The sequence below is a fragment of the Triturus cristatus genome, chromosome 3_2, assembly GCF_964204655.1.
Source record: "Triturus cristatus chromosome 3_2, aTriCri1.1, whole genome shotgun sequence".
NCBI lineage: Eukaryota > Metazoa > Chordata > Amphibia > Caudata > Salamandridae > Triturus > Triturus cristatus.
Window position 1 is genome coordinate 821,476,617 of NC_140584.1, and position 27,874 is coordinate 821,504,490.

General features: G+C 44.2%; 1 protein-coding gene across 9 annotated transcripts in view; it reads right to left on the reverse strand.

Moving 5' to 3' along the window:
• The window catches only part of CFLAR (CASP8 and FADD like apoptosis regulator), a 388,388-nt gene that overhangs the window by 222,644 nt on the left and 137,870 nt on the right, over positions 1-27,874 (reverse strand). For 5 of the 9 annotated variants that reach the window (XM_085649017.1, XM_085649014.1, XM_085649016.1 and 2 more), the window contains one exon: positions 22,784-22,868. The exons of the other annotated variants lie outside the window; for them this stretch is intronic. The gene's annotated coding sequence lies outside the window, so the exon portion shown is untranslated. The remainder of the gene's footprint in view (positions 1-22,783; positions 22,869-27,874) is intronic. 9 annotated transcript variants of the gene reach the window in all.

A 27,874-nucleotide genomic window follows, 5' to 3' on the forward strand; every position in this document is an offset into this window, starting at 1 on the left:
CCATCAGTTGGGAGATGGATGACTGAACTGTTGAAATGGTCTAGATGTGAGAGTGCGCTTAGAAGGCGACAGGCCACCAAAGCGGATAACGAGAAGGGTTTGGAGTGGGCGAGGGCCTGGGAGATGATAGTACAAGCTCTGCAGGACTACCGGCTGGATCATACGGAGCACGAACGTTCGGAGAACGGGGTTCCTTGAGGCTGGGGAGACTACATGCAAACCCCGATGAATGGCAAACATTAGCGTTAGAACCCACGATTATGGCCCACATCAGCAGCAGTTGGGGGGTGGGTAGGAGGGAGGGGAGTTACTGGGGCATTGTTGTAGTGTTGAGACGAGTGCAGGCAGGAAGGATCTATGATTGCTGACCATTGGGGAACGGGGCTCCTGGGCAGCTCTCCTTGGGCACCTAGAAGGTGATGACTGATAGGCCTTAGGCACTGCTATTATGGGAGGGCGTTGGGGTGGACGGAGGCTGTGGACATGGACAATATTAGTGCCAACCACTCTGAGTGGTTGGATTCTGTCTGGCGTTTTTTTTTTGTTTTCTTTTTTTTGGGGAGGGTGTTTGATGGGTATAAATGCAGATACTATAATAGGTTGTGGACCTGGCATCTCTATGAGGTGATCGCCATGATACTCTGAGTCACTGTCCTAGTACGCCGCCCGGCTCCCAGGATGTGGGCTGAATGGCTGTGTGCATTGTTATAACGCTGGATGTGATTTGAGACAACACGCGTGTACAGGTTGACTTAATGGATGCTTTGTTCATAATTCTGCTATAAAAACATGTTTTAAAAAAAAAAAAAAAAAGAAAAGTTATAAACATGTGGCCATAAAACTGTTAAAGACAAGTGTTATCATCAGCCTCATGACATTTCCTTATTGTGCCTGTGCTTGTGTTGTACCAGGCTTTATCTTACGGATAGCAACTTGGACCTTAAGCGCCAGGTATATAGCAGGTGCCTTGATATGGCGAATGCTAACCACTTTGTGGGGTCTGATCTAAATATCCGCAGAGCCTCTACCGGTTGCTTAATTGATAAGAGCCGAAATACAGGTATGAGCAACTTTTTCCTAGTCTGTACATAGCAGGGACAAAAAAAAATTTGTGATCTAATGTTTACAAACTAAGGAAACATGTTGGGCACATCGGGGTTACAGTAGCCTGAGTCCACGTACTTCTAAGATAATTTAGTGGTAAAGTACCATACCTAGATTGTAAATAAAGTGCACATCCATAATATCCTTGAATAAAAAAGTACATATGAAATCTAAGAATCTTCCAGTTAAATAGCCCTGTGCTGCATCAGCATAACTGGGGTCCTGGATGTAAGCCCAGATTTTCGGTTTTATACGGGGTAGTTCATTTTTCGACAGGGATTTAGGGTCTTCCAACATCGCCTTCAACCCTAGTCTCATTAGCCAGCGCCTCACCTCTCTAAACCACTTCACCCGACCTACAGCTCTATCGAGGTTCAGGACTTCCACTACGGCTTCTTTCACTGGAATTTGGGTTTGACCGGTCCATATTCTAACCCAAAACAATAGGGATTTCAATTCTGGTATATGTTTAATACATCTTAAACAAAGGTCTGACCAGGCCGGAAGAAGAGAGATACTGTTTGGCAGTTCTAATAATGGCCTTATAAATTTATTTTCTGCCAATTCCAGGCTCTTAGTCTGGTCTAGGCCCCATAATTATGCTGCATAGAAAGCCACCCCCAGACCTCTGGCTAGATGACTTTCTAAAACTGGACAGGTAGGGCGATAAGCAGATTGATTAAGTTTCCTAACCACTGCTGAATCAACATGCTGTAATGTTAGAGGGCTCTTTTGGATTTGGATCCAAGTCAAATTACTATTCAGTCTGATGACTATATAGTCAAACACCTCGACTTGTTCTAACCTCAGCCAGTAAGACTTTCGGATTATGGGCTGGATCTAAACATATCAAAATCTCACTCAATTTTTTTACATCAGTGGAACAACCCTGTCTTTATCAATCTTTTCCCATTTTAGTGAGTACCCAGTCTTCCTTGCTAAAATTGGCTTAGGACGGTACTTTATCTGCTACTAGACTGACATATTGGCCATACCATATTACAGGAAAGAGCAGCACGATTACTAAATATGGAAAAGAATGGCTCAGCTTGGGTTATTCTTCCAGCAAGAGGTTCAGAAGCTAGTATAAAGTCTATAGTGGACCCAGACTTCATGCACCCAAATGTTTTTGGGAGTAAGCCCATTTCGGGATCTGGCATATTAATTATCTCAAAATTCCAAAGTTATTAAAAAACTATTATGCAAATTACCATATTCTCTGTGGCTAAAATGGAAGATTGCATCTCCCTCTGTATCACCTAATCCACATACAGATGCTGTTATAATATCACAACAATGCACATTAAAATCACTCAACCATAAAATATATGTACATTTCCGATGTGCTTCACTGTACATAGACATTTCCCTTACTAAGTGGTCTGCAACTGAGGCCATATTTCCGGCAAAATTATTATTATAGTAATTGACCAGCAGCCAGTCCCAATCACCTAACCCCTCACATAACAGAATGTGGAAATGGGGGGAAAGATTTTAAAATATTCATAACATTTAACCCTAGTGTATTTGCTACTAGTTTCACAATTCCACCCTTTGCTATACCCATCGAGGAAGGGACTGCTGCCGTTTGAAATTATCTGTATCCCTCTAAAAATATCTGGCCTGTTTCCCAGGTCTCCTGGAGGCACAAGATGTCATATTGTACTACAAGGTTTTTCCAAACCAGCTACATTCCAGGTAGCTAATTTTAAAGTGCAATTGACTATTTCCTTCCTATCCACCCCTATCTAAGCTCCTTTAATGAGGAACGTACTCGTGGTAGGAACTATGGGGACATTATTCAGTCAATCGCAAGATTCTAATTCTTGCAGAGAGGTGAAACGATTATCAACTCTTCATTTGCGTTTCCCCATATCTGCAAAAAAGGGGGGAAATAAGAGGGTAAGTTTCACTACTATTCCTCACCGTCTCGAAAGATAACAGCCTGGGGGGGGGCTATAGAAGTAGCCTAAAGGAAGGACATGAATTCTTAACCCGGGGGGGGGGGGGTACGGTGGGAAGTGTCCTAAGTAAGTCGTCAACCACCCTTCTGTCATTAAAATTAAGGACTATACAGTCGCCTGCTAAGGCTTTCGGAAATCGACCCACCCACTCCACTTTCCTTGACATGATATGCCTGAAAAAATCACCAGCCCCCTTCTTAGATCCCATCAGCCAATGCAGGGCTTTGGTCAGTTGTTCAGTGGTCTCCTGCTGGCCCTCCTTCAATGCTGGAGTACCTGCCAGTATGAAGACAAAGGGGCATGCGGGGGGCAGAGACCTGAAATGAGTGGCCTCCTCCCTCTCCTAGGGATGACTTCTTTTTTTCTATCCCCCTGAGTGAACTCAGATGGGATATTAGGTCCTAAACTCTGCGTTGGTCGCTTTTGTATCACAGTCAGTGATGTAAGCTCTGGTCTACAGGGAGGTCTTGAATGTACACTTTCCTTCAATGAATGTGAATTAGAGGTTACCTTCAGCCCCCCCTGCAACAACATAACTATTAACGACTCCCTGTATTGACAGAGCATCTAGGCTCTCCTCAATTTTCTCTAGCCTTAATATAAGCCGTTGAAAAAGCGTTAAAAACAAATTTTCCAGTCTTTGGAATAGATCATCACTGCTTTTAGAAAGTGTATCTTTTGTCACTGTAACCAAGTACACTGGAGAGAGTGCTTTTGGGGCTTTCTCCTTGGAAAGAACATTTGCCACCCATGACAGAAAAGAGTCTAGTGTGTTGGTTACTTCCACCCTGTCGCTCTGTTGCATCTTGCACATACCCATTTGAGCCAAGAGTCACCAAATCAGATCTCTGCGTCCGCAGCTTAGAGAGATGGGCCCAGCCTAGCCTCTTCCGGCTGCTGATGGGCCTGCCCTTGGCCCGGGCTTTGCCTAGGCGTGGCCCAGGTGCGCCAGCGTGTGTTCCGCGATGCAAGAATGCAGAACCGCCTTTACGGCAGCGGGAGGGCTGTCCCTGCCTCCCGTGCCGTGTAGAATGCTGAGAGACCGAGTCCCAGCCAGCCAGCCATCCACCCAGGAAAAAGCAGCTCAGTACTGCACAGATTTGGGCCTCGGACAGCCCTGTTCGGAGATCCCGTGCTGCGGTAGTGGAGAGCCCCCTTTACGGCAGCGGGAGGGCTGTCCCTACCTCCCACGCCGCGTAGAATGCTGGGGGCCCGAGTCCCACCCCAGCCAGCCACCCAGGAAAAAGGTCAGGATTGTGCAGATTTGGCCTCAGAGTACCCCAAAGCAGACATCAATGTGTAGATTATACACAACAAAGCTACGAAATGCAAAGGCGGGTGCGAGCAAGCTAGTTGGGTATGTAGGCCAAGTCATCAAAAATGCTGGTAGGGTTGGCGAAGAGTCAACCACATAGCAGATTAGACAGTTAGTTGGTAGATCCGACTAGAGCCTTTATTGCCCGAAGATGAAGACATCTGGGAATCTTCAACAATCAGTAGGCCAGTCCAAACGTCGACTGAATTTAACAACTGGCCTGATTATCCCAGTTTGTTAAGGAAACTAAAAAGTTTCTCTACTTTGACTAGAGTCACTATCGCCGACTGAGAGACAACATTCCGCAGCAGAGCGGCCCTCTTTATGGAAAACGGATTCTGCGTCAGCCTGAAGTGTCGTGAAGAAGGGATACATTCGAAACACCTGAGGAAAATGAAACAAAAGATCACATCCCTCATTTACCGAAAATACATGAAGTAAATTGCAATGCTAAGCAAATGGACTTTGTACAATATCACAAAGAGGTTAGACTCTGCCGAAAACAGGCAAGTAACAAATCCTTCCAGGAAGTGACTGCCAGTTGACCAGTCTCGCCCACTGATTGAGAAGTCCATTCATAAATCTAATCAACCACACTTGGCGGCGGATCCCAGATACCCAGAGGACTTGGATGACGTTACTGGCAGGCGTCACCAGGCACTAACGGTGATGGGAGATGCCCACAGTTTCAAACTCTCTCAGCAGAGGTCCTACTAGCAAAGAGAAACCTCCTTTCCAGGTAGATGGGAACAAATTGTGCACCAAACATCATGTTAAAATAAGATAAAGTGTCACGGTGTTCAAAATTTCAAAAAGCGTCTTTTTTTAATGCGCAGAAGTGTTTGACCTTAGTACATCAGATTAGATCACTACATTGCGAGGTCTTTAATAAAAGTAATACTTTTTGTGCATTAATTTAGAAATATGCAGGCACCTGGCCTGGCGACAGTGCTATTAATGAACTATAAGAAAACTCAGTGTGTACACTATATGTAGACTAGGTTCTTACTATACATGGAGCAACATTATAGCTTATTTAAACAAACAAGAGATTTTAGTGGTGCGCACATCCTGAACTGGCGCACTTGAAGGGGCTCACATGTGAGAACGAGCATGAAGTAAGCATTGTGAAACGAAGTGTTTATTTGAACCTGTTGCCCCATGTTACATGGTCGGCAGGCGTAGCCACTAGGCCACATTGTCACCTGTGAAAGCTCGGCTCGTATTGGGCTCGAGGTTCCAAGGCGACACTCAGCTGAAGCCAGAGCCAGGCCTCTGGGTGGCGCTATCAGTGGCTCGCCCTCCCCTAACAGCAGCATGCAATGTCCCTCGGATTAAGCTGAAAAATGGAGCTGCCTTTATTGTGGAATACTCTTGTTCGCTGCTCGTCCCATTTCCTCTGTATACACCACTCACCACAAGGCGGCACTGCTGGGGGGGGGGGGGGGGTAGGGTGACCAACTGACATGGGTGCAAATTCAGGACAGTGAGTGTAAAAATTCAGGACAAGGGGTCAAAATTCAGGACAAAAATTCAGGACAGGAGGTCAAAATTCAGGAAAAAAGGTACGTTTTACAGACACATCAGAGAAGGTTGCACAATAGTATATAAGTAAGTAAATAGACAACTACTAAAGTACAAGTGAAAATAAGTTTATATTAGGTTGAGACAATTGTGCACTTCATGGTTTCTCAGTGTGCGCGCAGCTTTAAGCAAATGTGCAGGTCTTTTTGTGGTAACAAAACCGCCCCCACCCTTCCAGCTCCCAGAGAAAACACCTGATGCCTGGTCCGGCCAGTCCGGCTTTGATACCACCCTCCAATGGCGCCCCTCATCTTCACATAGAGCCTCTCTCATGTGTATTTCATTTCTTCTATAGTGCTACTCATCCCAAGTATGTGGGGAAGAGTGTTGGAGTGCGTTACAACACACACATATTATATAGAGACAATCACTCATATAAATGTTAAAGTCAATGTAGAGGAAATGCTGCTTAAGATAATGGGGCTTACAATGTGTAATCATACTTTCATCCATCATTCAGTCTTTAACCATTCATTCTGTCCTTCCATCTGTGTGCCCATCCATGCCCATATTCAACCATTTACAAACCTATCCATCACGTATCCTTCCATCCATCATTTCACTCATCCATCCCTCAATCCACCCTTTTACTCATCCATCATCCACCCTTTCACCCTATCCATCCGTACACTCATCCATCCACTCTTCCACCCATCCATCCATTCACTCATCCATCCAGCCATTTACCTATCCAACCATTCTTTCACTTACTCATTCATCCATCCAGTCACTCATCCTTCTACCCACTCACCCGTTCAGCCATCCATTTACCCATCTCCCTTTCACTTTCAATTCCCCTTTCACTTAGCCATCCATCCTTCCATCCACCCACCCATCCATCTACTCATCCACTCATGAATCCATCCATTGAACCTATTATTCATCCATCTTTTCACTCATCCATTCATCCTTTCTCTCATCCATCCACCCTTTCACTCCTTCACTCATCTATCCATCCTTTTGTCCATCTACCCGCCCTTTCACTCACTCATCCAGCCTTACATCCACCCTTTCACTCATTCGTCCATTCATTCACCCTTTCACTTATCAATTCAGCAATCCACCTTTCACTTATCAATTCATCAATCCATCCATCATTTCACTCATCTATCCAGCCATCCATCCACCCATCCCTTCACTTACTCACTCACCTTTTCACATTAATTATGAGACCCATCAAGAACTCCACCCTCGCTGTAGTTCCTAAAGCAAGGGGTGGGGTGGGGGGGTTCACTATGCCCCTGCACTTAGGCAATCTGAAAAAGTGGAAGGCATGAGTCATGCATGATGCACAGTGCCTGGACGTGGGGCGACTGTGACATGGTGTTTCCAGAGCTTTAAGTGGGATGTAAAAACTAGGGGGGTCTCTCCAAAAGGATGTTTAATGTAATGAAATGTGTGGCTTAAAACACACAAGCTAAAAATCTGTGCTTAATATAATGTGCCGCCCGACTGGTATTTTTGTTGCTTGTGTCATTGCATCCAGATATATAATACAACAAGTAAAAGTTAAACTTAGAACAAGTAACGTTACACCTATAACAAGCCAGAACTATTGGCTTTGTCAATGGTTGTTAGTTGCATAAAATAAAAAAGCAGCAACCATGGCTGCTATACTATAACTAATCCTTTCCTTTGAACTTCTTTCACTGCCTTCCTTCGATTAACTGGATTCTCAGGTAGCAGCAGCATGGGCGTTTTGCGCTTCCAGGTGACAGAATGCTCTGCCTGGACCGAGGCAGGAGGAGGCCACCACATGCTGTGCCAGCCCAGACTGACCCGTCATTCTGTATGTGGCAATCAGCCCCACACAGAATGACAATGGGCGGGGTGGGGCTGCTCTTGCACTCAGAGGAGTGCGAGGCGGCTCCATCAGGGAGCTGAGGCCTCTCGCAGGGGAACAGATCTGTTCCCTAACATGCCTAAAATTACGGACAAAAGGCGTCCGTAAAAAGGATCTTCACGGACAACGGACGTGAGGTCCAATTTACGGACTGTCCGTGAAATTTACGGAAGGTTGGTCACCCTAGGGGGGGGGGGGGCTCGCGCTCATCAACGACGAGAGCCTGCAGAGCCGCCCACTAGTCTACATAGGGCCAGTCTCTCTCTCGGGACCGGTGGCCCGCCCTGCAGCAGCGCATCTGTGGTGGGGTCTGCAGGAAGCCTGAACCTGGGAACAGGCCGGTTCGATGCGGTCGAGGGCAGAGGAAGCGTGAGGGCTCATGGGAGGGAGGGACGAGGGCACGGGGACGTTCATTTCCTACTAACGGCCCCGACCTTGGTGCACTGCTCGTTTGTCCTTCGAGCCCACTCTTAACGCTGGCAGTTGGGTATTGCAACACTAAATGCCCGTGGTAACCTAACAACAGGCAGCCATAAGGCCCTGGCGTGATGGCGGTGCTTTCCAGACTTACGAGCTCAGACTCTCCTTCAAAAACTTGCACGAGTGGCACTGCCCCTGGAGTGACCAGGCGTCCCAGATTTGCCCGGACAGCCCTGGGTTTTCACCAGCTGTCCTGGCAGATTTGGGCAATTTTGGCTCATGTCCCGGTTTTTAGAGGGGGTCGACTGCAACCGGTGAGAGGCACTTATTTGGAGTTCTAAAGTTGTGCTAGTTAGCAGCTGTTATAAGTAAGCAATTTATTTAACCGGTATGATGCTGGTTTTAGAAATTACATTTTATTTATTTTCTTAGTGCTTCTTCTGTGTTCCTATGGTGGTAACAGTTGTCATTCTGCACAGCACCCTTGATGTAAAATTGTAGTCCTTCTATTTTTGCAAAACGTCCCAGTTTTTGGTTCTCAAGATCTGGCCACCTTAACTGCCACCTCTTGATAAAGGTTCAATGGCTGAGCTGTTTCCCACGGGAAAGTTGTACTTGAATGAACCTTGTGCAGAAAGAAAGACGCACAGTAAAAAAAAAACGGATAAGGCATTGCGAAAGAGAAATGAGGTTAGTCGATGTTGTAAGTGAAACACGCCTTTCAATTCTGAACATTGCACTGTAGTAACAGAATCTGAATAAATAAATGGCCGGCCAAAGAAAAATTATGGATAAACAGATAGTGGGCAACTCCATGCAAGCTCTTGACTGGTTCGGTTCTTTAAAAAAAAATAAACAAACACTCGTTCCTTGATTTCTTTAGGTTTCACCTGAATAGCGCATGTGCTGTCCTTGCATACTATTGGTTTGCTCGCACGTCACCCTTCTTGCATTGCTTCTTATAGGTCAGCAGTTTCCTCAGCCATCTACTGCTTTCTCCTGGACTACAAGTTTTTGTCCCTGCTGTGGAGCATACACCAACTACAGATTCCTGTCTGCGCCTAGTGTCCTTCCACTGGTTGCAGGCTTCTGCAGGTACGGGCTGCTGTGCAACACGGCTTAAAATAAACAAAAAAAGCGATATGACGCGGTCAACGGTGGCTGCGCCATAGTGTTTTGTTTTTATTTACTTTAAGCTATGTTGCACAGCAGACCGCGCTGTTGTGAAACATGTCTAAAAAACGTTGATAACGCCAAAAGGCCTCACATAGGAGAAACCTACAGGCTTTGCCAATGCTAGTCTATTCACGCGGATTGCAATTTCCTGTCAGTTTTCTTCATCCTAATTATATAACACAACCTGGTCATTGTTTCTTCGGTGGCGCTCCTTCTAGCTCCTTGAATAATACCAACCACAAGTTGGTTTTTCATTTGAGGGCCCACCTCTGGCGATGCTTTTGTTTCCTTCTTCTCCATCTCACACAAATCAGCCATCCCGAAGAATAATCATTCACATATGGGGAGTTTATTGACTTCTAGGCACCAAGGCAGCTCACTTGGTACTACTCAGTACAAGGAACAGTGTTTGGATGAGAGATTATGTGCATGGAGCAGGCACCCCTACTTTTCCTCTACACCCTATTATATATTGTTTATTATAAACATAGTGCCTCCACACTGAGCATCGCTTCGTGAGTGGATGGATTCCAGAGCATCTCTCTTGGCACAAATTCTTCTGCATGCCTTGAGTTTCTACGGTTCACATTTGACAGTGGAAGTTCCTAACCCAACAAAGAGAATATCTGTCTCAGTACTGTGCCTTCAGACAAAGGGTTAGAACACCCAAGTTAAATCTCAGGGACCAGGGTACAAACAAATCACCTACAGGCCATTTATCACTACAAAGTGCCTTCTCTACAAGACATAATAACACATTTGCACAGTTGTATGCAAGCAACTGTTCAAAGCACTGTGATATCCTAAAGTAATGATATTTGGCGTATCAGTGGGGCATGACAAATGACACAAGACGTCTAGACTTGTTGGCCCTTGGGGTAAGGGACAGAGTGATTATCAACCAAAATTAATTGTCTTTTACTGGAGAGAATAGAAACCCACTGATTAAGAAGCTCATCAACGACCTCGAACCATGACATTTTACTATTGCGGTATGATTCAGCGCTTTAGCATCCATACATACACCTGTTCTCTGAAGAACCAAAAGACATGCTGCAACTTGACTGAAGTGCAAATAGAAGAACACTACCAGAGGTGCCCTGGTGCATGCCAGCACCTGCTTTACTTCAGAATCTTTAGATATTTTTCTGATATTATTCAAGCCTTCTATTTCCAAGGTACTTTCGTCTGGCAAGGACTTCTTCCTGGTCAGTTACTCCAACCCACTGTTTTATATACCTTCACATGCTTTTGCCATACTGGGGGTAGATCGCGTGGATGGGAGTCCCTTGAGCTGGGATTTGTTCTTGTTTTGGCTTCTTTGTCCACATTGCTTCTCTACACCCTCATTCACAACCAAAATGACATTTGTGTGTCTGCCGCCTAATGCTGAAGCTCATCCAGTGAAGGGAATGGCAAAGAAGGGTAAGACGGTGAATGTGGGACTAAAAGCTCCTTCCCATTTGCTCTCATGGAGGGATGTAGGAGACTCTTGCATGGCTGGCAGTTGACCCTTTTGCTTTCAAAATTCTCCAGTCACAGACTACTGAGCTCGCAGAGGTTACAGCGCATTTGGGTCAGCATCCCCCTTTTACTAATTTGCTAGAGTCTGCTGGTGTTTTAGGCACTCCTTTGTCACTTTGCCCTTAGTACTAACTTCTCTATAAACTTCTGCTCTATAGTACTTCCAACTTCCTTATCCTGGGACTATCGCCAAACGTATCTAAAAACCGGTTTGTCTCATTGTCACCTGCTAAGAAAACATCTTCCAAATTCCCTTTAAAGTTTTAACAGTCAATAAACTCAACCAGGTTTCGTGCATCATAAATTTCAAAGCTCACTAGCGCTTTCTGACCTAACCAGCAAGTTGAACACCAAGCCGTTCAGAGAATTCTCTAGCTTACCTTGGTGTTTGGGTTTCTTGTGTGCAGCACAGTCCGGCTCCTTATTCTCAACTTTGATCAAAAGCAAGTACTTCCTGGCAACAACGTACTAGGCAGTCAAAGAAATCTGCACTCATTTTGACTTCGAAGAGGAGGTTTATGAAGCAATTGTAACTACAGCTGGTGGAAAGGCCCCAGGTACCGGCCGATCTATACAAAGCAGATCAAAATGTATGGGCGAGCATCTTAACAAATGTTTTTAATGCCGGGTGCTCACAAAGATACCCAATATCTTGGGGGAAATCAGTTTTCATTCCTGTTTTTAAAAAGGGTGCAAGGGATGAGCCCATATGTTATAGGCCAATCTCACTTTTAGATTCTGCAGCCAAAATGATGGGAAAAGTCATATTAAATCGTTTAACGAAATGGCTGGATGACCGTAATGTCATTTCCAAGCTGCAATATGGCTTTAGGCCAGGTAAAGGGACCTTGGACCAATGCTTAAATTTACACCTAGTGGTAGGAAAGTACACCATCGCAAAAAAAGGAACAATCCATTTGGCATTCATGGACTTGACGCAAGCTTTTAAGTGTGTTAACAGATCAAAGCTGTGGTCTATCCTAAGCGATATGGGTCTCGAACCAGAGCTTGTGGATTTCTTACATGCTATCCACAAGAATAATACAGCGGCTGTCAGATATAATAGCAATGGGGATCTGACACCGACATGGGATGTGAAAAGAGGAGTACGCCAAGGCTGTATCCTGGCCCCTCTGTTATTCACACTATACATAAACAATCTGGGAGACTCCTTAATAGCCAGTTGCAAAGATATTACTAGATTCGGCGACAAGATGATTCCTGCGTTATTATACGTGGATGACACAGTCATATTAGCTAGAACGGAAATGGGCCTCCAATCACTTTTAAATGCTTCTATAGTTTTTATGGATTCTCTAGATTTATCAACACATTTTAAAAAATTGCATACTATGTCAGTTGGCCCCGGAAAGTCCCAAAAAAAGATAACATTTTACTGCAAAGGGATAGAGCTAACCAAGGTCCCAACTTTCCCGTATTTGGGGGTACTTTTTGACAAAAGTGCGTCATGGTGCCCACAAATTACGCAAAAAAAGAATCCTTGCAAGGGCTACAGGGGCCACATAAAATTTTGCTAAAAAAGTAGGGACTAAACCTATTGCGGCCCTGACAAAGCTATATAAGGAAAAATGCATCCCGATGGCAACCTATGGCAGTGACATCTGGGGATATAAAGAAGGGAAGGGCATTCAGCAGGAGGAAGACACATTTTTATGTAAGGTCATGGCAGTCCCGCATTCCACCGCCGCTTATATAATACACGAAGAACTAGGGATGGGTTATATATCAGATCAGATCGCAGTGGCTCCACTGATGCGTTGGCTGAGAGTATGGGCAAGTCCCATTACAAATTTAAATCAAATAATAATTACTGACTGTCTAGCATTAGACACATTCCCTGGTTTAGGTATTTAAAGAAACTGACAAATTGGTTAGGTGCTCCTGACTTATTTCTAAGCCCCAAACCCATGGCCAAACTTACAATTAAAAACATCAAACTTCAGCTTTTGTCCAAGCGCCAGGGACTAAGGAAAGAAGAGGAGCTGTTAAAACCATCTATAAGACATTACATTACATTATCCACAAATAATCAAGTCCAACCTTATTTATTAAGTGTTGGTAAACCTTTCCATCGTTTTCTTTCAACAAGATTTCGTCTGCAAATGGCTCATTGGCTCCTAGCTGTCCCTCGGGGTTTTTCTAAACCTGGCACCCTAGAACCTTGCCAGTGTGACAATTTTTCTGAACAGGACATTCTTCATTTTCTTTTCTTTTGTGATTATTAGGTTTCCCTACGTAAGAAATTCATATTACCATTACTCAGAGATTGCCACTTTGTCCAAGTTAGGCCAGCCCTACTGTACCTCCAGATGTCAACTTCCCCCATGGTTTGTTTTGGGGTGGCAAGTTTTTTAACAGGAGCCATTAGGCGTAGGAAAAAACAGTTTTAAAAAAAATTGTTATTAGGGTTTTTTAAAAGTTTTTATTTCGAGGCCCATCACTGTGTCATAAATGGGGTTTATCCTAATACACGAGTTTGCCGTATCGCACCTTGCACTTTATACAATGTTTTGTACTGTTTGTATAGCAGTCACTGGTATTTTGTATGGCCATGAATGTGAACTACTTTTTTCCTGGAGCACATTTCATCAGCACTGTGTACCTCCCAAAAGTCCAGATGTCAGGTTTCCCCATGGCCTGTTTTGGGGTTGTAAGTTCTTTTAATCGGAGCCATTAAGCGTAGGTAAAATTGGCCTTTAACTGCCACTATGATTCATAATGGGATTATCCTAGTCTATGAGATTGCCTTATTGCATTTTTGCACTTTAAAATGCTTTTTTGTACTGTATGTATAGTAGCACCTTGCATTTTACAAACGTCTCTGCGCTTTTATGATGGCTCATTGGACCAACATAAGCAAAGTTTTGAATTTCATTATGTTTGCCCATTTGCACTCTGAATTTTGCACAAAATGTTTTTATACCATTGGTTACTCTGCTGACATTAGGAATGCTTTTCCTTTTATGAAACGTAGTGTTGTATGTTATGGTTACTTTGACGACATTAAGTTGCCGAATAAAGCATTCTTAACTTACTGGCTTAGAAGTTTGAAAATGTTTATTAACGAAAACTGAGTCAGATGACAAGGGGATCACCTGGCATCGTATGCACAGAAAAGCTTAAACATACAAGCAGAATGTACGTTAATATGTTTTCTTACGCAGGGGTCCAAAGGAGATCCTGTACGAAACTGAAACAAATGAACTATGCAGGTGCAGAAACTGAAATTGTGAGATGGTACACAATTTACTTTCAAACCAATACAAATATGTAAACCTTACAGAGCTAAGCAAATTATTAAAGAATGCTCATCTATGATGCCAGGCATGAGAATGAGGCTTTACACTTCAGAGACAGGCCCAAATTGGTAGCATTGGTTTAGCATTAAGCCAGAAAATGTCTGCCACTATTACAGTTATGCTAAGGCAATATTTTTCATTCCACATGCACATTAAATATTTGCATACCTTGGGATGTTGTTTGTCATGACAATAACTCCTCAGGGAAAGAAAGAGCGCAGTGAGGAAGCTGTGGGATGATAATATATCCACCATTAATATATTTACCAAAGAGATGAAACATTTTGATGGATGCATCTTCCTGCAGATTCCTCACCTTAAGAATGAGTCCCAAAGGCATACCTCCCTGGTAGTTGGTATTAAGTAGTCCAGGTTAATCAAGGAAATCATGCAACACAGCTCCAGCAAATTAACTGTCACTGTGTGCCTCAGACTGAGGTAGTATTGCTTGGCAAAATTAGGCACAGATGACCATGCAACCGCCCAACAGATGTCGGCAACTGGGGCACCTCTGGAAAGAATCGTGGAGGCAGCCATTAATCTAGTTGGCCATCATATAGCAGATATTGACACACAGAATAACCCAGAGCAAAAGGGTGCATTTGATCACCACCTCATCCTTCGTAGCTTCTACAAAGCATTGATCATCCACTATGTCCTGATGAGTGTGGTCAATGTACTATGACACAACAAGTTTGAGGACCAGTCTATGTAGATGCTTGGTTGGATGTGAAGGATGGAAGAAAGATAGATGGAAGAGTATTAGACAAGGCCATATGAAATACAGAATCATCTTGGGCAAAAGAGATGAGCCAGTGCAAAGAACCAACTTATTTGGTTAAAAAACAGTGAAGGGAGGACAAACTGATAGGGCGTGAACTTTGTCAACCGTACAAATTGAAGTTATCAACACCAACAAAATTGCAAGAAGTCAAACTGGGCATCACGGATTCCTTCAAGACAGTCAAAACAAGATTAATATCCCATTGAGAATAAACAGACTTGGAGGAAATAAGTAAAGTAAACCATTTAAAAATGTGCCCCTAGTGGTGATCTAAACGGGAAGGTTAAACAGGCAGACAGGAGCACCACATACCCCTTAACTGTAGACACTGCCAGATACTGGTTTTCAAGGGACCGCACAAATCGTAACAAGTCAGAAAGGAAACATTTAACGTGGTTGATGCCTTCCTATCACACCACTGAATTAACTTAGTCCCGCTTCAAAGAATTTAGTAGTGTGTTTTGTGACTAACAAGATATGGTCTGTGACCTTGTTAGGAAGATAAATGTGCTCTCATAGCACTACTTAATCTATACAAGTTACATGTACACCCACAATATTTGCAGCTTCAGGTGAAGAACTTTACAATCCTACTGTGAGAGTTGTTCCCTTCTGCACAGGAGAGGAAGGAGCAGTTGAGTGCTGAGCACCAACAAATCTGCATAGCACATCCTCCATGCAAGTTCAAGGTGATAAGAACAAGCTGTGCTAGACCCCCCCCCCCTGCACCTTCTGCAGTACCTTTAACACAAGCATGACAGGCGGAAATGCATACAGCAGAACATGAGACCAGGTGATCCCCTGGGAACCATTCAGAGGAAGATGTATGGCACAAAATCGAGCATACTTCCTTAACTGTGTTCTCAGTGAAGAAATCCAAGAGTTTAAACTCCAATTTTGAGATTACCTGCATCAATTCAGGGTTCTGCTCCCACTCATGATTTTCTGGTGAGAAGTGACTGACATCATCCGCCCTCACATTCTGGGAGCCTGCTAGGTTTGCCTTTACCGGGACGATCCTGCGTCACTGTCAGGAGCACTGATCACTCCTCTAATTGGGTGGAACTAAGTTGAACCTCAGTAAAGGGCCCACCTTGCAACATCAGGAGGATATGGGAAAAGCACCTTAAGACATGCTGCACTGTATGGGGGTGCACATAAATGGAGAAAAGAAGACGGGTTAGTCTAAAAGAAAGCAGTAAGGAATTATGTCTGCCAATCTCAAGAGAATGAGATGGTCTTGCGAGATCACATCACGTCTCAGCAGCCATTTTAAAGCCTCCTTCTAAAAAAGAAGGCCAAACCACAGACCACATTGCAGATTATTGAATATTTCCCTCACAAGAGTTTAGGACATTGGTTTCAGAGTGGCGAAATAGTGCAAGCAACCACAGTACGCCACAAAGTAAGAGAAGCTTCAAGAAAGGCCCATAAGACTGTTCCTTGGGGCTATTTGGCAAGGCACAATTGGGTTTAAGAGAGACAAATGTCAAATGGGGCTTCACAATCGCTAAGAGGCCTCCCAATTATTTCAATCTCATAAGAAAGACATCTCGAAATTAAAGGTTACTGGAGTTGAAATACATGACCATTGTGGGACATAGTAAGAAATCTCTAAAACCTTCAGTACAATTTAATAAAACTTGGATAATGAAAGAAAAAAACCAGTAGCCTGATAGTTCTCACTGTTGAACTGCTACACACTGAACATTATGTATGTTTACGTCCAAAGCTAACTTCTAATGCTCAGAAAATACTTTCTTTTCTTGATAACATATTACTGATGAAAGGAATAAGACATTATTGCTTAGGGGCTGCCAAACACCTTTACTGCCAAATAGACCACCAGCAGTTTGGGTCCATTTATATGCAAGTGCTGCTCTTATGCCGATCAATGGCCCTGTAATGTCAGGTCATCCAGACTAGCACCCGAGCCCAGCAAGGAAGCGCCTTCACCACTGTCCACCAAAATTTGGATGGGTCCATCGACCAGTGTAGATATGGATGAAGTGAGTGAAAGATCTGCACTGGAGCTATGAGCCTTTCATAATGTTGAAGCTACCCTGACCTCCGGTACACAGAAGAGTTTATCTGCCGTTTCACAAGTGGAACCAACAAGATGTACAAGACCATGAGGCCAAGCTCACACAAAACCTATGGAACCTAGATCTGTGCCAGAGTTTGTAGTGTACTTCCTATAGTACCCTTGCAGGACCTGCGCTTTTGGATAACATACACCGTGGGTCTGGTGGTAGACTGATTCTGTGCACCCCCACCGCATATTTTTCGCCTTGTTTCCATTAGCTAGCTCACCGTGCCACTAGAATCTCCTTTTATCAGAGAGATTAGTTTTTGGCAACCTCAGAACATAACAACCCAAATTCCTCAGACTCATGAAAACAATATAATACTTTTCACCCAGTCACTCGTGCTTGCTCATTTGGACTCAGAGAGTTACACAGGAGAAACAGTCGAACGTGTGTACAATAAGAATTTATTGGCACCGTTGTTCTTCTAGTGTAAAATATATTTGCTGCTACAACCGTTACACAGTAGCAGAGAAATAGGATCAGCAGTCCAGTGAATAAAAGGAATAGTACAGTGCTACCATTTTGCAATAGTCATAGACATATACACAAATATAAAAGCATTTATAAAATAAGGCGCATACTCCTACGATGCCTGTCTAGATGTACCTAGCATGTGAGTAGGTGCGAAAGAGCTAATAAGCCTAGGAGCCAAGAATCCCACTAGGATTTAGTCGAGCCCCATTACCTGAATAATGAGATTGTGGGACCTCGTCGTGGTCTCAAGTTGGACACCCCGCAAGGGATGTTTAGCCGACTGTCAGCTGGAGCGACTGCATGCAGGAGCTTCAGCGTCTCTGGTCAACTACTGATAGCAAGAGGTCCCTTTGTCCCTTGTGCGTGTGTTAGCCATTGTTTAGTATAAGGATGCCGTATGGACTAATCCTTGTGCGAAGATAGGAGGAAGGTGAAGTATACCCCCTGGGGTGTATCCTCAAAAATTATTCATGTGTGCTAAGGCTGACGTCCGAGCAGTATTGATTGGGATAAACCCTCCCTCTGCATGGAACGAGGTTTAGTCAATAAAAGGGGTTCAATCCTTATAAGGCGTTCTGTCCTTATTAGGTGTTCTGTCCTTATAAGGCGTTATGTCCCTGAAAGGCTCGTTCATGTGAAATGTAGGGGAGATGGTGTAGGTGAAAGGGTACGATGTTCCATGGACCTATATTAGAGTACCTGCCCCCGCTTTCATCGCCTCACTAATTAAACCCTATGTCCCTGCCAGAAATCTCCGGTCTTCCTCCAAGTCCCTTCTTCAGACCCCCCGCTTCTCACGCAAAAAGTGGGGCGGTTCTAACTTCTCAACTTTGGCCCCCATTTTCTGGAACTCACTTCCAGATAATCTCCGTTCTGCCACTCAGTACCTCTCCTTCCGTAGAGACCTGAAAACTTTTCTTTTTAGCCAGGCTTTCCCCGTCTAAAAATTTACTCCACTCTTCCACGGTCTTTCCTCCTCAGTTACTGAACCTCCAGCGCCAAGAAACCGCAAGGTGTACGCCGCGCTCTATAAGTGTTTTAAATTAGAAATTAGTACCTATATGAAACATAAGTCAGAAATCTAACAATCTCCCAAATATCTTTGATTCTCTGAGGAGAATGGAAGGTCTTCAGGAGGGTCATGCCCAGTAGAATCCCTATGACCATCAGTCTCTGAATGGAAGACCGGTGGGACTTCAGGTTGTTGTTGGTAAAGCTGATGTTTTGAAGGAGAGTTACCACACACTGGCCTTTGCTGGGGACTTCATCTTCACTAGCCAATCGTCCAAAATGGAAATACATGGACTCCCCGGTCCACCACTATTACCAACACTTTCGTAAAAATGCATGAAGAGGCCATCAATCTAAAAAGGAAGAACACTGAACTGGTAATGTTAGGATCCCACCAAGCACATCAGGTAATACCTGCAGCAAGGTGAAATTGGAAGAAGGAAATAGGCATCCTGGAGATCCAGGGATACCAACCAGTTTCCAGCATTCAATACCATTAAGACTTGGCTCAGGGGCAACATCTGGAACTTGTTTTATTGAATGAGCAAACTAGAAGGCGAACAGCCAGGATAGATCTCAGGTCTCTACCCCTCTTGTGAACCAAGAAGTTAAGGGAATAGAATCTCATGCCGGTTTGTTACAGAGGCGCCATCTCTATAGCCCCTTTTTTCAAAACAGCAAAGACGTCCGCCTCCAATATTGAAGCTTGTGCTGGAGAGCACATTCTGGTTAAAGGAGGATGGTCCTGGGGTAAAAACAGGAATGGTAGGTTATAGCCCTTGCAAATTAGCTAGATACTCCAGTGATTCGTCATGATATGATAGCCTTCCAGTTGGTGAAAAATAATGAGACACTCCCTTTACCCCAACAAAAAGGATGATATAGGGTGGGGGAAGAGTCAGAGTTTGCGGGGTGCTGAGGCAACAAGAGGACTGTGGAGACTGCATCTGCTTTGTCTGTTCCATCCAATATATGCAACCATGCTCTGAAAGGTATGGCTGCTGGGTGTCTTGGCAGAGTGAGATGGTAGTTACTGCCGGGACTGCACAACACTTGAATACCCACAAAACGTCCTATGTTGTTGACAGATCTGAGACACTGGGAAGGTTAGGCATGAAGCTCTACTGTCTTTGAAGCGCTCCAGAAATGAGCTGACTTTTTCTCTGACGGCTACTCTTGATTGAAGGCTCTGGCCATGAGCTTAGCATAAACATCTTAGGAGAACCCAGTGGAATGCATCCAAGCGTCTCACCATAGCAAGACAGCTGTGCCCATATATCAAACAGTGTGCACAGAGTCCAGGCCATTCTTCAAAATCTATTTCAATGTATCTATGTCATATATAAATGGCTTTTTAGAGTTCTTTGGCTAGCCAATCACAGTAAGTTTCATCATTACCCACAAGGCATGAACATATTTAAGCAGGTTGTGTTAGCAGTGTGTAGGGCCAGGCTGCCCAAAGCGAAGACTTTTTGGCTCAGAAAGGCAAGGTTTTTCAACTATCGGAAGGCACTTGGGGGCAGATTTGGGCTCTACTTCGAAGAGGGCAAGCGATAAGCCAGTCTTTCCGTTGATGAGTGAGAGGATAAAAGCTGATCTAACGTGCAAGCTTAGGATCTAAAGCAATCTGTTAACTGGTGGGGTTTATCCCAGGCAGCCACGACAGGATTCAAGAAAGTTTCACTGAAGGAAAGCAAGGGTGCTGTTACTAAGGAAGAGGGTTCCAATATCTCAGGTAAAATGCTAGACTTCACCTTTGCAGAGGACAAAATAAATTCAAAGGCTTCATTTGCATTATGCACTACAATTGTGGATGAGGAAACTTTCTCTGAGGCAGGGCTAAAGGGGAAAATATGTCCCCTTCGGGTGAAGTAGCTAGGCAACAACATTCAAGACCAGATATATGCCAGCAAACGTGGTGTAACTGGGAAGGAGGTTATCAATCTTCAAATCATTATCCACGTCACAACCATAACCTTCACCAGGCATTGCAAGGGTATCTGAGTCTGTGCTAAAAATCTCCTTCATCCAGACAAATCTCTGCCCCCTAGGGAATTGCTCCGCCAAGGGAACATCATTTAAGTTCACCTTAATTTTTACCTTGTCCACATGGATAATGTCTCTCACAACGGCAGCTTAGAGAGGGCGTTTTGGTTGGCACTGGGGGAGGCGTCAGCACTGAGAAGAGCTTAGATCGAATGGGGGATGGTGCCTTTGTAGGCTTTGACTTCTTTTTAGGCAAAAGCATTGGAGCATGTGATGGTGCATCATCATGAGGCATCAGGGTCAGACCGTCCAGAGTCGCCAATTCCACAGGAACCTGTTCCCCTCATTGGGACCATCCCAGATCGAGTATAGGAAACCCAAAGGCCACAACCTATGCAGGTTGGACAATGGACCCGTGAGTTCTGGTTCCAGTGTTTTCAATGTCCGAATGTTCTCCGACTACGAGGAAGAGTCAGTGAACGGCAGGGATGCTCGGAACGGTGCTGGGTCTGTTTTGTCAAGGAAGATTACTTAATGTTCCTATGATGTTTTTCGTAGAAAGGACTTTTGGCTAATTGTTGCATTACAGATGACTTACCTGAGGGTGAAAGAATCCCTTAGGAGTCTCCCTAAGGACTCTAGACCAGAAATAAGTTGGCCTCCTGCTCCAGGTTGGAGGCACAATAATCACAGGCCACAGTATTATTCTCCGATCTGAGACACTACATGCAACTGCTACATGGATCTGACTGGAACATCTTTGTGTGGCATCTGAAACAAGGCTTGAAACGGGAAACCTTTTGAAAGGACACTCGGTCACTAATGCTGAGAAGTTTTAGTGGTAGGGCAGAGAGAAGTACAGGCCCATGCTAGTGAAGCGTGGAAGCATTGGAACAGATGCCAACCTGCTAGTTGGTGACATGTTTACTCCGGCTTTATCCTGTTCATACAGAGTTGTGGCTGCAGACCCATGATGTCACCTGGCAGCACTGGGAGGATATTGCTAGAGATGAGCTTTTCTGGACAAGTCTGAATCCAGGAAGGTGAGGAATATACAGGAAGATATAGCCATCATAACTCACCTATTACCTAAACATAGAGAGTGGTGTTTGGACCTTTAATTGATCAAGACAATGACATAAATATAGCCTATACATAAACAAAGCCATTGGAGGGACTTAACGTAAACAGAGCCCTTTCAAGTTCTAAGTCTGTTGTAATCAGAAAGATGGCATACTCTTGTGATAATCCAAGCCATGACATGCGATAAGCCCTGATGTACTTTGTAGGTGTTACTTAATTTTTCTCATGCTTTATTATCCTGTATAGGTTATACTGCTGCTTTAGATGCATTATGTTGTGTGCATTCTTTATTCCAATGTTCCCTCTCAACTCGTGTATTTTTTAAAGGGGATGGTATTTTGAGAATGTTGGGAGGTTTTGGAGCAGGGGGTTGCTGTCAGTTGCCTACTGATTCCAGGACAGAGGGATGGCCAGTTCCTGAGTCCGGCGCTTTAGAAGAATAAAAACCTTCATCTACTCTCATCTCAGGACTACTGGTCTTTCCTTTTCTCTGAGTTAACCTCTACATTCGTTTAGTTCCAGGAGTGGGGCTGGCTGGAGTGCCGTGTCGCTGCGAAAGGACTGGGAGGTTTGATCAGACCTACCGATTGCCTGTAGTGTGGCACACGCTTGCTCAGTCATACCCTGTGCGAGACATGTGTTGTCAACTAAGTTGTGAGAGGAGCCGGACCCCTCTACAGGTACAGCTGAGGAGTTAGTGTTTTGTGAAAACGTACTTGGCGGCTGTCCGTTACCTTCACAAGGCAGTTTTCTTCAGCATGAGGAGCTGACACGCGGCGCTGCGCTTGACGCAACGGAGAAGCACCACGCACCAGCAGAGAATCGGACGTCAGACAGCGATTTTGCTTTGGGCCGAAATGAAAGGTGCAGCTGCAATGACGAGCGATATACAGGAGCAGTTTAAAGGGGCTTTAGTTTATTTAGAAACCTTGTATGTTCTGCATAGCCCTTTTTAGACACTGTTTGCAAAGGAGGAGTGGAGTACATGTTGGCAACAATGGTTATTTTACCACAGGTGATACAGTTTTGATTACTTTATAAATGTATACTTTTTATATACTAGCACATGTTTTTGGGGAAACCAAGCATTTTGGTGAGCTTTTACCTGCAATCTCTGATTTAAAATTATGGTAGCTCCTCAGGGTGCCATCCAACCGCCACCATTTCTCCAGAGAGCGGGAAGGCCAGATCTGAAATGGAATGATTTAGAAGATGAGCAACCTTTTATAATTTCTGGCCCAAATCAACTATTTTCACCAGTATGAATGTTAACCCCAAAGCATTTGGGGATGTTGATGTGATATGTTGGGGTACTTTGTTGCTACTTTGGACTGTATAGGAAGGAGAAGTTGGGCAAACATTTATGTCGCTGTCAGAAGACACAGTGTAGTTGGTTGGAAATACTGGCTAAGTTGGAAATCCTATTAAAGCCAGGTCATCCTGAATCTATTGTGCTGGGGGATGTGCCTATTTTGGCTTTAGACACCAATGAGGAATTAGCTCAGATGATGGTCGTAAAGTTTTCCAAGGTGTTCAAAAATGAAATTTGGACCGTTAAGGTTTTCAAGCATAAAATCAAACTCAAAAAGGGTGCCACTCCAATAGTTCATAAGGTCCGACCAACACCTTTGAATGTGAGAGAGGATTTGAAATTGTTACTTGTCAAACTGTGTGCAGAATAGGTCAACATACCTACTTACTCTTCTGAGTGGGTCTCTCCTGTTGTACTCGGGAAGTCAAGAGATCCTTGTTAATGCATTGATTTGCGCTCGCTGAATCAAAACATCCTGATAGACTGTCCTCCATTACTCCATATTCAAGATATGATAGCAAATATTGGTGGAGCTGGTTTCTTTTCGACAATCGATTTGCACTCAGCATATCATCAAGTTCCTCTACCCAAGGATTCACATGACCATACCACTTTTGTTTCTCCTCCAGGGGCATTTAAGCACTTCAAGTTGCAGCTTGGATGAGCTCAGCAGCTAGTATTTTCCAGAAGATGATGGATATCCTTTTTGGTGTGTTTAAGAATGTCCAGGCATTTCGGGATTCTTATTTTCACGGAGAGCCAGGAAGAACATTTAAAAGTACCTTAGAAGGTTTTGGCATTCTTGACCAGAAAGGAATGACGGAAGCCTGAGAAGTGTAGCTTACTAGTAAACCAGGTAGATTACTTAGGTCAAACTATTTCGAGGGAAGGTATCAGAGCAAACTTTTGCAATCTTGAGACCATTCAAAAGGAACCACCTCCAGAGGACAAAGACACATTCTGTTCTTTCCTGGGGTTGTGTGAATGCAAGGTCCAATTTTGTTTCTGGGTACACAGTAACTATCCAGCGATTAAGGTCGAAGAAGGGGACTTTTAGGTTCGTCTGAGAAGGCGAAAAGAGAAAAAAAAATAGTTGTAAAAGTACCTGCGTTGAGTTCTTTTGTACCTTTTATTGAGGTTGATGCTAGTTTGAAGGGGATTGGCATTTTTGGTCAGGTTGTGGAAGACAGTGAAAATAGACTTTTGCATCTAGAAGACTTAGTGAGGCGGAAAAGAATTACAGCACTATAAAGCAGGAAGCTTTAGCCTCTGTGTGAAGTTTCCAAAAATGTAAAACCTACTTTTTGGGTACTACACAGATCATAAGCCTCTAGTTTTCCTACTAAGTGGTAATGGTCTAGGCAAGGCACTTGCACATTTAGTGAGGCTTCTTTCCCAATTGCAAGAATATGATTTGCAGGTCAAGTCTATGCAGGGTGGTAAGACCTATAGGGCTGACTGCCTGTCCAGGTTACCATTGCCGATGCTAAAAGAAGAATAAAGTGCCCTTGAGAATGAGTGTGTGGTGGCGGTGATAGATGGTGTTTCTGGGTGTTAAGTCATTATTTCTGAAGATGAATGGTTGGCTGCTCTGGCTCAAGATCCTGTGTTGCAGAAAGTGTTTTACTTTTTCAGAGTTGGGTGGCCTCCTCATAAAGGATTATCTAATGATTTACGTGGGTATGGCCAAGTTTCCTTAGAACTGATTTGCGATGGGACATTAAGATATTTACTTTTTGTATCACCTGAGAATTTACGTGAGAAGAAAACTGATATTGAACATGAGGGGCACATGGGCACTCTGACGCTTGTAAGAAATTGCACCAGGTCAATTGGTGGCCCAACATGGACAAGACGGTTAATGTGCAGGTCACATTAATTTGTGTCTGCAATGTATTGTTTTTGATAAACATTGGAAAACGGTCAATAAACCTCCGGTTCCTTTCCCTGAGGGTCTGTGGTCCAAGGTTGCATTGGACTTTCCCGGTCCATTACACCTGCTTCCAACTGATAAGCGATACATAGCAGTTTATTTGTTATACAGGTTTTTTGTTTTGTTTGTGAGGAACAGAGGGTAATGTAGTATGTAGGAGTTCCTTTGTTTTTCACATGTTTTATATGTTACATTGCTGTTTGAGCTGCATCATTTGTTTGCATTCTTTATTTCAATGTTTCCTTTGGACTTGTGTACTTTTGGATGGGGATTGTAAGCTGAGAATGTTAGGAGGTTCTTGGAGCAGGGGGTTGCTGTCAGTTACCTACTGAGGGATGGCCAGTTCATGGGCCTGGTGCTTAGTAAGAATAAAAATATTCAGATACTCTCAACTCAGGATTACTTACAGGACAAGTAGATTTCTTTTGAACCTCATTCCGTTCAAGTTGTTTTTTATGAATGTTCATCCTTAACCCTACCTCTCTATCCTTTAATACTGCCACAGAAAATGTTGTCTCAATCTTCTAACCAATTTTTTCTCAATTACAAAGAAGGTAGCCTTCAGCTGCTCCTAGTGGGCCAAGCTCTGGAACCGCACTCTAACTTGGTACAAGGAGATCAACATATTTCATGAATGAATGAAACTCCATTAATAGAGAATATGGTGACCTCTTCTTAGGTGTCCTAGCACTAAAGATTGAGGAAGCAAATCTGAGCAGAAGAAGAAAAGACAGATTTTTAAGGCTTTACAAGAAGATAAATAATCCGGAATATGCAGTAGAACTAAAAAAGAAAAAACGCCATTTGGATCCAAAAGATGTGAATGGTACATACGCATTAAGGAGAACAAACAAAAAATAAGGCCCAGCACTGTCTCTGACCTAATGGCAAATGCATAAAGCTTTAAACAGGATCCTTTGAGGGGGTGCCTGGCCCCAAGATGGCCACACTCGTGCCAGGCTCCTTGTGCCAGGGTTAGGATCTGCAGAATATCGGCAGTACAAGTTTGTCAATTCGCTTCAGATAGACGGAGCTGTACTGAGGGAGATCTTGTGAGCTACTGGAGCTGTCCGGTGGAGCGGGGGGAGGAGGAGGGGAGGGAGGGGGCTCCATGCCACAATCACTGGGCAGAATACCAGCATCATGCGGGCCAAGATGACACTCAGACTCACTCTGTGGCGGCCGCAATAAGCAGCACATATTCCAAAATTCCCACAATGCGGCCCTGTTTGTGAAACATAACATCTCAGTGTGGGCTCGCCTGAGCACGAGCGAAACAGCAGCAAGTTGGAGTGGACCCTTTGCCTTGCATACTGATGAAGATTGTCCCCTCGAAACCAGTATTTGCAGTTTTGCATGGCTAGCAGGCTAGAACCGTATGAGCCCACACGATGTGCACTATAGAAGTGGGGACACAATGTTTAACCAATGCGAAGGACTAGACAAACCGCGCAATTCACATCTATACTATTACTCCTACACATTATAGAACTGCTCCACACAGAGTTATGTGAACACCAACGATGAACTATCATCCTGGCCAACTGTTGTCTTGTTGCCGGCTTTTTATATTATGTTCCCTGGAAAACACCCCAAATTGAAGGTGTTGGATAGCCGGCACTCTGGTATCCCCTTGGGGTAAGCCCCTTTCAAGTTAGGGTCACTGTTGGCCATGCATGTGGATGTATCTATGCCACGTTGGTGCGATAGTGAGGGTGTTTTGGGAGGGTGACCACTGGCTGTTTGGGGTCATCAGTGCGATGGGAGTAGGCTTTTTGTTGAGTTTGATCATTGCCACATATAGAAAAGGCAATACTCCAGTCAGCAGCTGGCACACTGCTGTATTGCAACCCCCCCTTTAATAATAATAATAATAATAATAATACAGTCATTTATTGAGCGCGAACAGCTACCTCCAAAGAGGTGTCCCGGCGCTAGAGCGACAAGTGACACACGGTAGACAAGACACATAGGATTAAGCCAAGTTTTAACAGCTATCCTAAACTGTGTTTCAGAAGAGATCTGACGCAAGGAATTAGGGAGGGAATTCCATAATTTGGACGCCCTAAACATAAAAGATCTTCCGCCCAGCCAGGCTTTCTTCACTCGTGGAGTGCATAGTAATTTCTGGGAGTTGGATCTAAGAGCACGCGACTGCGTGTAGACACCCAGTCTCTGTTTCAGATACGAAGGGCACGTTCCATGAAATGATGAATTTGATTCTCTTGGCTACCGGAAGCCAATGTAGTTCTCTAATATGCGGAGAGATATGTTGCCGGAAAGGAACGCGTTTTATTAATCTTACAGTCGCATTTTGGACCATTTGGAGTCTCCTAACACGGTAAGCCGGTAGGCCGATATAGAGGCCGTTCGCGTAGTCCAGGTGAGCCGTTACTCTGGCATGGACCACGATCCGGTGACAGCTCTCAGGCAACAGGTGTATAAATTTACGCAGGTTTCTCAAGCTACTGAAGCAGGCGGCTGTGACCTGCTGAATTTGGGCAGAGAAGGATAAATCAGCCTGCCATTTTACACCCAGATTTTTGGCATACGCAGCTGGCGCAGGTGGCGATCCCATTTTCTCAGGCCACCACAGATCTGCGGTCGGAGGCTGGATTTTGCCAAAGAACACCACTCCAGTTTTATCGGCATTCAATTTAAGTTTGTTATTATTCATCCAGCCTGCAATATCTTTTAAGCAGCCTCTAAAGCACTTAAAAGAGTCTTCAGACTGATCCTTAAAAGTGAAAACCAGCTGGGTGTCGTCGGCATACAAAATCGCCTTCACTCCCCAGTTGGCTATCAAAGTGAATTGAGGGGCCAAATATATGTTGAACAGCAGCGGGCTTAGGGTCGACCCCTGTGGCACCCCGCACAATAAATGCTTGCGGGTGGACTAATGCGGTTGCAAGGCCACCCTTTGAGTACGCAAGTGGAGGAAAGACTTCAGC